The sequence below is a fragment of the Prionailurus viverrinus genome, chromosome C2 (assembly GCF_022837055.1).
Source record: "Prionailurus viverrinus isolate Anna chromosome C2, UM_Priviv_1.0, whole genome shotgun sequence".
Taxonomy (NCBI): domain Eukaryota; kingdom Metazoa; phylum Chordata; class Mammalia; order Carnivora; family Felidae; genus Prionailurus; species Prionailurus viverrinus.
In genome coordinates, this window is record NC_062569.1 from 134,544,008 (window position 1) to 134,560,073 (window position 16,066).

Sequence of the window (16,066 nt, forward strand, 5' to 3'; positions counted from 1 at the left end):
TTAAACAAAGGGACAGTGAAGAACACTGTCACTTCAATAATGTTTTACATGTGCAATAAACCATGTAAATTTTTTTCAAATATGAAAAAGTATGCTTATATTGTGTAGTGGTTTGAATAATGTACCCCCAAATTTATGTCCTCCTGAAATCTCAGCATGTGACCCTCCTAGGAAAGAAGATCTTTGCAGATGTAATTAGTTAATATGAGGTCATATTGGATTATAATGGGCCTTAAATCCAGATGGCCATGTGATGTCACACACATACAGAACAACATACAAAGGTCAAAACAGAGATTGGAATGATGTACCTACACACCAAGCCATGCCAAAGATTGTCTACAACCACCAAAAGCTGGGTGAAAGATGTTAAATTAATTAAACAAGGACGCCATTAGAGGTAGCCCTTATACCTTAGTAGCCTAGGTAAGTAAACCAAAACTGAAGTCTATAAATGCCTCAAGGTTAAAAAATCAAAACCTAAGGACAACCAGTCACAAACAGCCAACTATACTTTCCCAAATAAGGCAACCGCTTAAGCTATGGGCAATAAATGAATTTGCTTACTTTGCTTCTGTATCTTCTTTATAAAAAGTCATGCTTTTAGTTTCTATTGGAGGAGAGCTCCTAACCACTTCCACTTTGACCCTGCCCAATTCACATTGACTTTTGCTGAAATAAACTCTTAAAAACTTAATACACTTCAGCTTAGGCTTTAACAGAGGCATGGGGCGATTTCTGTCTTAGAGGCTTGAGAAGGAACCAACCTTACCAATATCATGATTTCAGACTTCTATATTCCTGAACTGTGAGAAAATAGATTTCTGTGGTTTTAGGCCACCAAGACTGTGATAATTTGTTATGACGGCCTTAGGAAACTAACACATATTGTTTATGCACAGTCAGGAAGCATTTATTCCAGCCACTATACTTAGGGCATAGGATTTGAATAAATTCCAATTGATTTGGACAAGATTTAATGAACCCCATGCAAAGTAAAAAGGAATGAGACATGGTTCCTGTCCTCAAGATAATTATAGGTTCTTGCAATCTTAATAAGCCATTTAGAAAAACAAATGAATAAATAAATAAATAAATAAATAAATAAATAAATACTTAGTACTCCAACTGTAGTTCCTATAACAGCCTTATTTTCTTAGAATAAAAGTGTGAAATAAATTGCTAAAAGTATAAAATAAATTACTGCATGGAAGAGAATAAATATATTTTAGGTCTTAGATACAAATCTCTCAGAGTTCCTTTCCAGAAAACTTACACTAATACTACCCATGACACTACACATTTCCCATCAATGCTATTGTAACTTTCTCATATTTGCCAATATCAAGATTAATTCCATCTGTTTAGAAAAAATATCATTTCATTTAATTCGGCTTATTCAGTACTTATTGAGTTATTTAGCAGGCTAATTAGGCTTTTGTATTTCTTCTATATTTAGTGGCATGGCCTATTTTTATTATTTCTACTGTAATTTTGGTGTTTTTTTATTTATTAGTATGAGCACATTTAAAATATGTTAATGTTTGTGGCAATATTTTATCAAATTTTAATTTAGTTTATAGCTCTTGATACAGCCATTCAACATCTCCTCTTGGGAAACTATTTAACTTTCCAAATTTAACATGTTCAAAGATAAACTATTGTTTCCTTTCAAAACTAAATTATCTGAAGTTTTCCTATTTTTAATTAGTAGAAATTTTATCCTGTCATGTGTTTAGGTCACAAACCTTGTGTGGTAGAACAAAAAATTGTGGCACAGAACTCCTAAAACCCTTAAGTTTTCCTGAATTAAAGGAATGCCTTTTGTTATTTATAAGAAATACCTTTCAATCATAACTGAGTTTATGCTAATAAGTTGACTCTTGGCTAGTGGCTAGTAGTTGACTCTAGATAGCTTTAGGACAGGGCTGGTCAACAATAAAAACAATTAGGTGATTAGAGAATTAGAACTTTAGTCCCATCCACAATCTCTCAGGAAGAGAAAGGGGCTAAAGATTGAATTCAATCACCAAGGCCAATAATTTAATCAAGCACACCTACTTAATTAAATCTGCATAGAAAACATAAACTTTGAGAGCTTCTAGGTTGGCTAATACAATAAAGTTCTGGGAAGGCCACAGGGAAGATGAACACAACCTTCTCCTATACCTTGTCTTATCATCTCTTTTATTTGGTTATTTCTGAGTTGTGTCCTTTGTAATAAATTGATAATCATTAGTAAAGTGTTTTCCTGGGTTTTGTGAACACTCGGCTAAATTGTCAAACCTGGCAAGGGGGTTGTGGGAACTCCTGATTTATAGTCAGTTGGTCAGATGCAAAGACTAGTTCTGGCATCTTGTGACTGGCATCTGTAGTGAGGTCAGTCTTGTGGAACCAAGCCCTTAACTTGTGGGGTTTGCACTAATTCTGATTAGAATTTAATTAAATTGCTGGATATATAGCTAGATCTTGGTATCATCCTCAAGTCCTATTGACTTAGTGTGTTTTGGCTACTGTAACAAAAATACCATATACTGGGTTTTTCAAACAATAAACATTTACTTATCACAGTTTTGGAAGCTGGGAACTCTAAGAGCAAGGTGCCTGCAATTTGGCTTTTGGTGAGAACCCACTTCATGGTTCATAGATGGCCCTTTTCTCACTATGTCCTCTAATGGGAGACAGGGTAAGGGAGCTTTCCAGAAACTCTTCTATAAGGGCATTAATAAAGGGACTTCACTCTCATGACCTAATTGCCTCTCAGAAGCCTATCTTCTAATACCATTACATTGAGGGTTAGGATGTGAATTTTAGGGGATACAAACATTCTACCTACAAAACCTATGCTTCTCTCAAAATCTATATCCAGTTTGACAGGAAATTCTTTGGCCTCCACACTTAAACATTATCTCAAATCTAATAACTTCTATACTTCTTGCTCTCTATTTTCTTCAATGTATTAACCATAATTTTAAATTTATCTTCTTTGATAGCTCTTGCATGTAAATCATCTGTGGGTCTGTTTCTAGGGCACAGTTTGTCTCTTTGTCTTTTTTCCCATTGTGCCTGGAAATAACCATTTAATGGTTAACATTATGCATGGCAAATTATGGAAGACATGGATAGTGTCATCTCCTGCAAGAGAAGGTTTATCTTACTCTGAGTAGACTGATACAATGTGGCATATCACTTTGTTCTGGTCTAAGCAAGAGCTGATTCAAGCCTAGATTATTGTTTTGGTAGTGCTCTTTCTGCCTAATTTGTACCAGATTTTAGGGTATGGTCTTCCAAGTTTCCTAACTAAGATCCTGGAAGATATGAACTCAAATATTGCTTCCTCAGGACCAGGAGCCTTGTATATTCCTTCCTCTTCATCAGATTCCTGTTTTGTTTTCCTTTGCAGTTCAAAAATTTGGCTGATGCATTGAAGGAAAGGCCAGCACAGAGTTGGGCTCAAATGTACATGTGTTGCTTTTCACTGGACTTTGTATTAATTTCTAGAACTTCCATAACAAAATACCACAGACTGGATGGTTTAAACAACAGAAATGTATTCCCTCAGAGTTCTGGAGGCTAGGTTGAGGTGTCCAAAGAATTGGTTTCTTCTGGAGCTTCTTTTCGTGTCCTGTAGGTGGCTGTCTTCTTCCGGTGTCTTCACATGGTCTTCCCAGTGTCTGTGGCCTAATTTCCTCTTCTTTTAAGGACACCAGTCATATTAACTTAGGGCCCACCCATAAACTTTATTTTACCTTAAAAACCTCTTTAAGTGTTCTATCTCCTAACTGAAGTTTAGGAGTTCAATACCTTAATTTGGAGTGGGGGGCACACTTCAGCCCATGAGAGTCTTAACCCTCTCCCTCTAACTCCTGACTGCCTCCACAACTCTGAATTCTAATTTTTCTTTTCCAAAGTCTCATCAAAGTGCTAATTTTCTGATGGATTCTGTGTCACTGAGCAGCATCTCTGTGTTCAGGCTCTCTGCTTGGATTTTCAGTTTCTACCCTGTCTCTGGAGAGAATGAGTAATCTTATGAAAAAAAAAAGTATGTGCAGAAGATACGCTTATTTTACCAGAGTTTTTTTTTCTTTCTTTCCCTTTCTTTCTTTCTTTTTTTCTTTCTTTTTTCAATAGGATCTTGACCCTTCAAATGCTGTTTGGCTCATTATTTCCCCAAGGTGCACTCATTGCATGCACCCCTTCCATCCCTAATATACAAAATATTGTTTTCCTACTTTTTTTTGTAACAATGTTGATATGCATTGAGTTACTCCATATGTCTAGAAACAATAAAAGTTATGCATATGTAATTAGGGACCTATATAAAGTACATTGGAGAAGAAGGAGAGAGAATGTTGGATATAGGTATGCAGTTCACTTGGTTGTACCAAGAACCAATCATGGTACTATACCACTATGAAATGTTGATATAAAAATGATTAAACTCATAATATAAAGAGCTAAAAGAATACAGGGATGCAAGAGGGAGAAATGATCATCACATAAAATCTTACATCAGTTAATATTTTGGGGATATAAATAAAATATCCCTTACCTTTTGTTTCATGTTAAACACGCTATTTTTAAACTCCATGTTTTCACTTTAAATCTTAAGCACTTTTGAAAGTCAATATTCATAGAGCCTGTTTATCTTTATTGAAGCTCTTTGATGAATACATAGTGCTTTAAAAAAAACAAACAATCTCCTCTTCAAGAATACAGTAGTCAGGGTGTCTAGTTTCAGCACTTACACTAACAGAAAGATGCCCTTGCATACACAAAGCTGGCTTTTGTTCTTTATCCTCATTATATGAATATAAACCTAAGCCTTTGCCTTGATATATGGGATTCTATAACAAAGGAACTATCTGAATGGCCATCATAAGAGAGAGGAGATGTTTTATTTAACAAAGACAAAATGCTCCCATGGAAAGAGTTTGCCATTTATTTTTCTTTTCAGTCAGTTTGTGATCAGGCAATGCCAACAAGATAAATTATCTGAGTCTCTACGCCATGGAGGCAAATCCAAAATGCGTGAACTGAGTCAAAATAAATAAATGAGAAGACATTAAAAAAAGAGAGAAACATGAAAATAGAGAATCCTTTGTTCCGGAGAAATCATTAAATATGATCACTCTCCACTCTGTTCTCAGCTCAAATGTCTCCCATTCTATGCAAGCTCTGGGAATTGTTAGGTTTATGATTTTGGTTATCTCCCCAGCTTTGTGGACTTTCCCTGCATCTGCAGACCAATAATTACCTACAGACAGAATGCTGGAGTAATGCCGAGGTCTCCTCACTGATTTCCCTTCTCCCAGGAATCCCTCTCCCATGCTGCTAGTACACAATATCAGAGACCAATTGGTTTATATTATTAGCAGTTTTCTCATTTATGATGAGAAGTTATGTCCAATCCTCATTACTCCATCATAGCCATGAGTGAAAACCCATAATGACATTTTCATTCATTTAGAATTTGTTGGGTGCAGCAAATAAGTAGAACTTATTTTGGTGCAAGATAAAGATGAACTTACAGATGAATTTAGTACTATTGACATCATTCATCTAACTTGGTGCCTCCCTTTGTTTATTTAAAATTTATTTTTTTTCCTTTATTTTAGTTCCTTGTACTGTGCATATCTATTCTTAAATAAATGTCTGTATAGTTCATATTTTATGGATATTTTAGTATTTTTGATTAATAATGATCCTTACTCAATATCTTTTCAAGAAAATATATTTTTCTCACCTAATAATTATCATATAAGAAATTGTTGTTAAATTATTTTAAATGCCTTATTTTTTTCTTTTTGAGGTGTTTTATATATTTGACTTTTTTCTTTAATGTATTGGTATAATATACTATAAAGATGGTTTTCAAATACTGAACCATATTTTTGTTTCTGGAATAAATCATCTTTGTTAAGGATAACATTATCTGCTACACTTAACATGAAAGTTTTCTTAGATATTACATAATATTTCTCCATTTGGACCTTAAATAATATTGTTCTGTACTCTGAACTATTTATTTCATTAAGCTTCAGAGTTAAGATGTTGATAACCTCATAAAATGACCTGCCAAGTTTTCCAGAATTTCCTTCTCTGTACATTTTTGAGATAGTTTAAAAATTTCTTTTTATGTGATTGCATGATAGAAAATGTTAAGAAAAAAAAAGAAAAAGGAAAGAATGAAAACTATATTGGTTTCATTCTTTTGTGACAATTATTCTTGGACATCCTTTGCAACATATTCTAATGTACACTTCTTCAAAATTTCTGTCTTCTTTTCAAGACTATTTTGCTATATTATCTTAGTACATTGTTTTTCTAATTATCATTTTTTCTTATTAAGACATATATTTACTCCTGCTTGTGTTTGATAGTGATTTGTATAATGATTTTCTTCCCCAAAACTCTTCATTGTGCTTTTTTTCCTACTTCATATAATTGCAATTATATCTTTCCCAATTCTTTCTTCCTAGTTTATTTTATTTTATTATACACCTACTTTCTGAAAGTTTGTATTTATTAATTTGAATCATTTTTGTTTTTAACATATTTTGATGTTTGAAATTATGCCTGAGAACAGCTTTATTTCTCTTTTTCTGAGCATATGCACTTTGATTTTGCTTTAGGCAATCTTCAATTTAAAAAAAAGTGATACCTATTAGCTCTTGAGTGTGAGCCCCACGTCAGGCTCTGTGCTGACAGCTCGGAGCCTGGAGCCTGCTTCAGATTCTGTGTCTCCCTCTTTCTCTGCCCCTAACCCACTCACATTCTGTCTCTGTCTCTCTCAAAAATAAATAAACATTAAAAAAATTTGAAAGTGATACCTATTAATGCTGAAAACTAACATTAAAAAAATTCATGCAAAATTTTCCCAAGTGTTTTAAATTTCTTTCTCTCAGTGGTAAAATTTAGTGAGGTTTCATCTTGTATAATACTGATTCCTTAGGTCTGGATGATTTTTATTCCTTGTTTCCACAGAATTCTACAATAGCCTTACAAAAAAATACCTTCCAGAAGTTCATGTTTTCCTTTAGCTAATGGGTAACAAAAAGGCTTCTTATATATTGTCGGGTAACAGAAAAGTTTCCCATTCTAGTGGATACTATAAAGGTTTTCCACATATCATTACAGAGGCACGGTTACATAAGAATCAAATTGACCTGGGGGCGCCTGGGTGGCTCAGTCGGTTGGGCGTCCGATTTCAGCTCAGGTCATGATCTCGCGGTCCGAGAGTTCGAGCCCCGCGTCGGGCTCTGGGCTGATGGCTCAGAGCCTGGAGCCTGCTTCTGATTCTGTGACTCCCTCTCTCTCTGCCCCTCCCCCGTTCATGCTCTGTGTCTCTCTGTCTCAAAAATAAACATCAAAAAAAATTTTAAAAAAAGAATCAAATTGACCTGTTGCATATTAGCATAATATGTATTTTGATAAACTACTGTAGAAATACATATCAGTTTCTTCATCAGAAATTTTCACAATGCATTAAATTCCTATGAAGTCATTATCTTTACATAGAAAGGCAAAGGAGAAGCAGCTGCCACAATTGCTACAGAGTGCCACGAAGTTACTGAAACTACCATAGGAGACTAACACTGATCCAGGAAAGAAATACTGGAAGGTGTCCCAGATTTCACGCATTATTGCACAAAGCTTATAACTTACACCACACACTTTTTTAGTTTAGCAGTCTGTAACACAAATAAACAAATAAAAAAGAAAAACACACAAAAGGGAGAAAAAGAACACAAAAACTGGAGGTCTTAATTGAGGAGTGTTGTGGGTAGAATTAATGTTATTATCTACAATTGTCATTATGCTCCAGGAGTAAGAGGACAGTTATCATGTGAAACTGCATCAAACTAAAATGCTCTGCACAGCTAGGAAACCACCAAGAAATGAAAAGACAACCTACTGAATGGGAGGCAATATTTGCAAACCATGTTATCTGATAAGGGGCTATTATCCAAAATATATTTAAAACTCATGCAACTCAATAGCAAAACAAAACAAACAAAAAAAAAAATAAAACAAAAACTATTAAAAAATTGGCAGAGGATCTGAATAGACATTTTCCCAAAGAAGACATGCAAATGGCTAACGGGTACATGAAAATATGCTTACTATCACTGGTCATCATTGAAATTCAAATCCAAACCACAATGAGATATCCCTTTTCCTGTTAGAATGGCTATCATCAAAAAGACAAGAAATAACAAGTATTGGTAAAGATGTGGAGAAGACAGGAGTCCCCTCACAGTGTTGGTGGAAATGTAAATTGGTGCAGCCACTATGAAAAACAGGATGGAATTTCTTCAACTAATTAAAAATAGAACTATAGGGACGCCTGGGTGGTTCAGTTGGTTAAATGTCTGACTTTGGTTCAGGTCATGATGTCACAGTTCATGGGTTCAGGCCCTGTGTCGAGCTCTGTGCTGACAGTTCAGATCCTGGAGCCTGCTTCAGATGCTGTGTTTCCCTCTCTCTTTGCCCCTCCCCTGCTTGTGCACTCTCACTCTCTCTGAAAAATAAATAAACATTAAAAATTTTTTTTTAAATAGAACTACCATATGATCCAGAAATTCCCCTTTGGCACATACATCCAAAGGAAATAAAAACACAATAGAAATATCTGTATTCCCATGTTTATTATGGCATTATCCACTACAGCCAAGATATGGAAACAATCTCAGTGCCAGTCAATGGATGAATGAATGAAAATGGAACTTGAGGGCATTATGCTAAGTGAAATAAGCCAGACATAGAAAGAAAAATATTGTATGGTGTCACTTACATGTGAAATCTTAAAAAAAAAAAAAACAAACAAGTTATCAAACACATATAAGTAGTAAAAACTTGGTGGCCAGGGATTGGGAAGTGGGGAAAACAGGGAGAGGTTGGTAGAAAGGTATACATTTTTAAGCTCTAAGAATAAGGTTTGAGGATCTAATATAGACAAGGTGACTACAAGGTGATAACACTGTACTGTATAATTGAAATTTTCTGAGAGTGGAACTTAAATGTTTTCATTGAAGTAAGTGAATAGATAGATAGATAGATAGATAGATAGGAAATACATAAAAAGTGAGGTGATGGACAAATTAATTAACTAGGCATTGGAGAAACTTTCACAATGTATATGTACATTAAATCAGCATAATGTACACTTTTTATACCTTACAATTTTATATGTCAGTTATACTTCAATAAAGCTGAAGTTAAAAAATAAACTAAATATATAACAAGTTTTTAAAAATAAAAATAAAGTTAGAATAGCATGGAAGTTTTTTTGCATCTCATATCCAATGAAATACAGCCAGATCAACACTAAACCATCGTACACACCTAGGAAACTGATTTTAGGATTAACACAACAATATGCACAGCCTGAACTAGAGAACTCAACAGGTACATGGCATGGAGAGGTGAACTGGGGGAGAGAGAAGCCACAGAGGGCAGGGAGCTGTTTTTGCTTGTGGAGAAGACAGAGATGAGGGGGGTGGAGAATATGGGAAAAAAACATCCCATCCCAAAAGCAGCTGGAGAGAAAGTGGAAAAGTGGAAAAAGCCTCAGGGACTGAACCAAAAAGGGAGAAAGGAGAAAGGAGAGGGTTTAATTCCATTAAGAGTCTATAAACAGAGAGTGCAGAGTATGAAACTCCACAGCATGATACCTGGTGGTGTTCTGGTGGGAATGGTGAATCCCCAGGAGCAGAGTGAAGTCTGGGGGTCTTCGGGCTACATGGGGAGAGGCAGTTCCCCTGCTGGGAGGATGTCTGGTAGAGGCTGTGTGGCCCCCCCACAGGCAAAGGCCCCAGTGGACCCTGGAGAACAACCACATTCGCTGGTGCTGGAACAAAGTTGTTAAGGGTGAAGCCTCGTGCCAGATGTGTGCTGTGATTTTCCATAAACCCTGAAACACTGCTGTTACACGATAGAGTGAAGTTTTTCTGGGGCGGGCTGGCACCCAGCTGCAGTCTCTGGGCATTGGCAGCAGCAGGGTCCCACAAACATTCCTGGGTGCTGCTGGTGCCTGGCCATTGCTCTGTGAGACCCTCCTGCAGAGAGGCAGAACGGGTCAAAGATGCAGTCCCTCAGAAGTAAGGGGTTGGGAAAAACAACCGCATCTGAGATAAACTCAGGAGAGAGGTGCTGCCTGGGCCTGGTCATGGACAGTGTAAAAGCAGGGAGTGAATGGAAGCCAGAGACAAAGGATGGGTGCGTGATTGCTGATTGGGGAGAACAGAGTTCTGATACTAGAGACCGGGTAGATGGGTGACACCATTTTCACTGCTCCCGCGCATGCTACAAGCTCCACAACAATCCACCCCAGTAAGCTAAGCAGCACCATCTGGTGGAGAATGGAGCCGTTACAGTAAGCCCCGCCCAACTGGGCCAACCTCACTCTAGAGGAACACAAGTCTCTCTGCATTCTTAGTTTATGGACTATAAAGTGCTTCATAGTTTGACTTCTAGAGGAAGATGAAGCAATTCCAATTGTATATCAGTCCATTTGCTGATCAATCTATTCAATTTTCTTTCTTTTTTTCCCTCTCTTTTTCGTTTCTTTTTCTTGAATACAGAAAGAGAACAAAATTATGTTTATTTTCAATTTTCATTAAAAACATATTTCTCTAATTTTTTCTATATATTTTTTACTTTTTTGTAAATTTTTCAAATTCTATTTTACTTCCATCATTTCATTTTCTTCTATTTCAATATAGTCATTTATTCAAAATTTCAAATAATTTCCTTTTCTTTTTCCTTTTTTTCTCTAATCTATCAAGCCCCTTTCAACATCCAGACCAAAATACACCTAGGATATAGCATCATTTGATTTTTTTGTGCATATGTGTTGTTTTTAATTTTTTAATTTTAATTTTTTTAATTTTAATTTTTTTTACCTCATTAATTCCTTTTCTTCCTTCAAAATGATGAAATGAAGGAATTCACCCCAAAAGAAAGAGCAGGAAGAAACGACAGCCAGGGACTTAACCAACACAGACACAAGCAAGATGTCTGAACCAGAATTTAGAATCATGATAATAAGAATAGTAGCTGGAATAGAAAATAGATTAGAATCCCTTTCTGTGGACGTAAAAGAAGTAAAAGCTAGTCAGGATGAAATAAAAAAATGTTATAAACTAAATTGCAATCTCGAATGGTTGCCATCGCGGCAAGAATGGATGAGGCAGAGCAGCAAATCAGCAATATACAGGACAAACTTATGGAGAATAATGAAGCAGAAAAAAAAGGGAGACTAAGGCAAAAGAGCATGATTTAAGAATTAGAGAAATCAGTGACTCATTAAAAAGGAACAACACCGGGGGCACCTGGGTGGTGCAGTCGGTTAAGCGTCTGACTTCAGCCAGGTCACGATCTCGCGGTCCGTGAGTTCGAGCCCCGCGTCGGGCTCTGGGCTGATGGCTCAGAGCCTGGAGCCTGTTTCCGATTCTGTGTCTCCCTCTCTCTCTGCCCCCCCCCGTTCATGCTCTGTCTCTCTCTGTCCCCAAAATAAATAAATGTTGAAAAAAAAAAAAGGAACAACACCAGAATCATAGGGGTCCCAGAAAATGAAGAGAGAGAAAGCGGTAGAAGGATTATGTGAGCAAATCATAGCAGAAAACTTTTCTAACCTGGGTAAAGACACAGACATCAAAACCCAGGAAGCTCAGAGGACTCCCATTAGATTCAACAGAAACCGACCATCAATAAGGCATATCATAGTCAAATTCCCAAAATACTCAGGCAAGGAGAGAATCATGAAAGCAGCAAGGGAAAAAAGTCCTTAACCTACAAGGGAAGACAGATCAGGTTTGCAGCAGACCTATCCACAGAAGCTTGGCAGGCCAGAAAGGAGTGGCAGGATCTTTTCAATGTGCTGAATTGGAAAAATATGCAGCCAAGAATTCTTTATCCTTTATCATTCAAAACAGAAGGAGAGATTAAAAGTTTACCAGACAAAAAATAAAGGAGTTCGTGACCACTAAACCAGTCCTGCAAGAAATGTTAAGGGGGCTGTCTGAGGGGAGAAAAGACAAATACATACATACATACATACATACATACATACATACATACATTAAAAAAAAAAGACCAAAAGCAAGAAAGACTAGAAAGGACCAGAGAACATTACCAGAAACTCCAATTCTACAAGCAACATAATGGCAATAAATTGATATCTTTCAGTACTCATTCTAAACATCAAGGGAGTAAATGCTCCAATCAAAAAGACATAGGGTAACAGAAGTTTTCCTTCTATTTCTGTTTTTTGGACCAGCTTCAGGAGTAGGTGTTAATGCTTCCTTAAATGTTTGGTAGAATTCCCCTGGAAAGCCATCTGGCCCTGGGCTCTTGTTTTTTGGGGGATTTTTGATAATTAATTCGATTCCTTACTGGTTATGGATCTGTTCAAATTTTCTATTTATTCCTGTTTCAGTTTTGGAGGTGTATATGTTACTAGGAATCTTTTCCTTTCTTCCAGATTGCCCATTTAATTGGTGTATAATTGCTCACAATATTCTCTTATTATTGTTAATTGTTTTATTTATTTATTTATTTATTTATTTATTTATTTATTTTAGAGAGAGAGAGGGAGGGCACATGCACTTGCATGAGCAGGGAGGAGGGGCAGAGAGAGAGGGAGAGAGAGAGAATCCCAAGCAGGCTCCATGTTGTTAAAGTGAAGCCTGACACAGGGCTGAATCCCACAAACTGTGAGATCACATGACCTGAGCCAAAAGTCATCCAGGTGCCCTGACTTAATTATTTAAGGGATTGTTTATAATTAATTTAGCATTTAAAAATATTTTTAAGTATACTTTATTTTTTAGAACTCTAGATTTACAAAAAAATTGAGATGATAAATACAGAGAGTCCCATAGTCTACTCTCCCAGTTTCCCTTATTAATAACATCTTACATTAGTGTGGTACATTACAATTAACGAGCCAATATTGATAAATTATTATTAACTAAATTCCACTGTTTATTGAGATTTCTTTAGTTGTTAACTAATGTCTTTCTCTGTTCCAGGATCCAGTCCAATGCACGTTTACTTGTCATGTCTCCTTAGGCTCCTCTAGACTGTGATATTTTTTTAGAATTTTCTTGTTTTTGATGACTGATAGTTTTTAGGAGTATTGGTTGTTTTATGGAATGTCCCTGTATTTGGAATATTTGATATTTTTCTCATGGTTAGAATAGGCTTATAGATTTTGGGAGAAAGACCACAGCAGTAAAGTGCTATTTTTGTCACATGAAAGGAAGGGTACTTTCTATTAACGTGACTTCTTGTTACTGATGTTGACCTTGATTACTTGACCTAGAGAGTATTTGTCAGATTTCTTCACTGTATAGTAACTCTTTCTCCCATGTACTTTTTACATTGTACTCTTTGGAAGGAAGTCACTATATGCAGCCCACACTTAAAGAGTGTTATGTTTGTCCATCATGAAGGTACGTTATCTACATGAATTATTTAGAATTCTTCTGTAGAGGGGATCTGTTTCTTTTTCACTTATTTATTTCTGCAATCATTGACTGATATCAGAATCACTGATTTTTTTTATACTTTGGGTTATAATCCAATACTACTTTGGTAATTTTGTTGCTCAAAGGATCTGGCCATGAGGAGCTTTTTTCAGTTGACTTCAGTGTCCCTGTAATATACTGTCTCCTTATCAATGATAGTTTTTCTATTTTTTTGAGAACTTCTTACTTTATGACACTATAAGGTGTTCCAAGCTTATCTTGTTCCAATTCTAGAATCTACCATTTTTCCCAGGAGCCCTGATTTATTGGAGAGTGGAATTAGAAACCAAGATCTGGTTACTAGGTGGGATTATTGGTACTAGGTTGTCATTGCTTCTAAGACTTCTGAGTTGACAGAAGGAGGAAATATGTGTGTATGTATTTACCAGTATATATATACGAATCTATAATTATTTCTATATGTAACCATCTACATTTCAATTAAAATACATACCATTTTGTACTGATACCTCCAACTCTAAACTATTACCACATGGATCATTCTAGTCTCTTTCTCTTTCTTATCTGTAAATTTCCGCTCCAATAGTAGCAAATCTGGCTCTACCACATGCTATTCATTTATTTAATTGTTCAGTTCCAGTATATACATACTGGTTTCCCACGGGAAAATTTTTTTGTCAAGTAGAGCAGAGTTTTATGTATACTTTCTTTAGTTTATGAGCTCTTGTGATTTAGGTCAGCCACTATTCCCCCTGACCTCTTAACTGAGGCTGTTTCATATATTTGTAATACAGGTAGTTTTCACAGTTTGCCTTCCTTTTTGAAACTCCCAACTTCCAAAATATATATTTTTTAAAATTTTCATACATTAAGGTTAACTCTTTATACTATAAAGTTGTATGGATTTTGGAAAATGCAAGATATCATGCATGCATGATTACAGTATCACACACAATAATTTTAGCACCCTAAAAACCCCTGTGCCTCACCTAGTGTGACTTTGCCCACTGACATATTCCACTCATACTCACTAATGCGTTTACTGTCTTTATTGTTTTGCCTTTTCCAGGACATCATATAACTGGAATCATGTAGTATATAGTGGTTTCAGACTGACTTCTTTCATTTAGAAATAAGCATTTAAGGGTCCCCTGGGTGGTTCAGTCGGTGAAGTTTCTGACTCTTGACTTTGGCTTATGTCATGATCTCACAGTTTATGAGATCGAGCCCCACATCAGTCTCTGTGCTGATAGTGTGGGGCCTGCTTGGGATTCTCTCTCCTCTCTCTCTCTCTCTGCCCCTCCCAGGCTCTCTTTCTCTCTCTCAAAATAAATACACATTCAAAGAAGAAATATGCATTTAAGGCTTATCCATATATTTTTTGCAACTTGATAGCTCTTTTAATTTTATTGCTGCATAATATTTCACTGTGTGGATGTACCACTGTTTGTATATCAATCCACTTATTGAAGAGCCTCTTGAATACTTCTAGGTTTTGGTGATTATGAATACAGCTACTATAAACATTTATGTGCAGATTTTTATGTCTTGAAATCAACTGGGGAGTTACTTGGAGTACAATTATTGGTCATGTAATAAGTCCTTGTTTAGTTTGGTAAGAAACCATCAAACACTTTTCCAAAGTGGCTGTACCATCTTGTATTCCCAACAGCAATATATGAGAGTTCCTGTTGCTCAGTATTCTGGCCAGTAGTTCTTGGACATTGTATTCTTTTCCTTTTTAATTTTTTTCTATGTATTTTAGTTTAGGAAGTTTCTATCCACAGATCTTCAGGATCACCAACTTTTCTCAGCTATTTTCATTTTACTGATATGCCCATTAAAGCAGTATTTATTTTGGCTACAGTGCCTTTGATATCAAATATTTCAAGTATTTGATACTTTCTTAGAATTTCCATCTTTTTGCTTACTTACATCTCTTATCTGATATCACATATTATTTATCTTTTCCATTAGAGTTCTTAATAAATTAATTGTAATTACTTTAAATCTCTTGTGATAATTCTAATATTTGTTAGTTTTCTTTTCTGCTTCTTACTTTATCTTTTCAGACTGGTTTCCTGACATTTACCACAATTATGATGCTTTGTTGAAAGTCAGTCATGATATATCAATAAATTGGAACTGAGGTAAGTAGGCTTTTAATGTGAAGTTGTATGTTAACCTTGGTAGATATCAGGCCGTGTTTAGTGTTTGCTGTAGCCATATTCATGGGGACCAAAGACTTCAAATTCCTCTGATACTGTTTTCCTTTCTCATTGTCTTTGTGGTTCTCTAAGAATTTCTTGTTTAATAAAATTTGAACCTTGTAACTCTCTCATCTTTAATCCACTCTTTTTTTACTGGAGCTCTATTGTGGTAATAAAGGGTGGGGGAAAGGAGACATTCTGTAACATAAAAAAGTCTCAGTCTTTTAAGTGATTTTGTCTTCCTGTTTTGTGTCCCTATATCCCTAACAAATATTTCTTATGTTTTCTTTTTTCTTATCTGCCACCCTTATTTAGGTGAGACAGGAAAGCTAGAGAGGGATAAAATTGCATAATTGTTCT

General features: G+C 35.8%; 1 long non-coding RNA gene across 1 annotated transcript in view; it reads left to right on the top strand.

Annotated features, from left to right (window-relative positions):
• The first annotated feature begins 13,851 nt into the window (after positions 1-13,851).
• LOC125174405 (uncharacterized) overlaps positions 13,852-16,066 on the top strand; it is an 87,485-nt gene continuing 85,270 nt past the window's right edge. The window contains exons 1-2 of the long non-coding RNA XR_007155444.1: positions 13,852-13,909; positions 15,569-15,646. This is a non-coding gene — a long non-coding RNA (uncharacterized LOC125174405). The remainder of the gene's footprint in view (positions 13,910-15,568; positions 15,647-16,066) is intronic.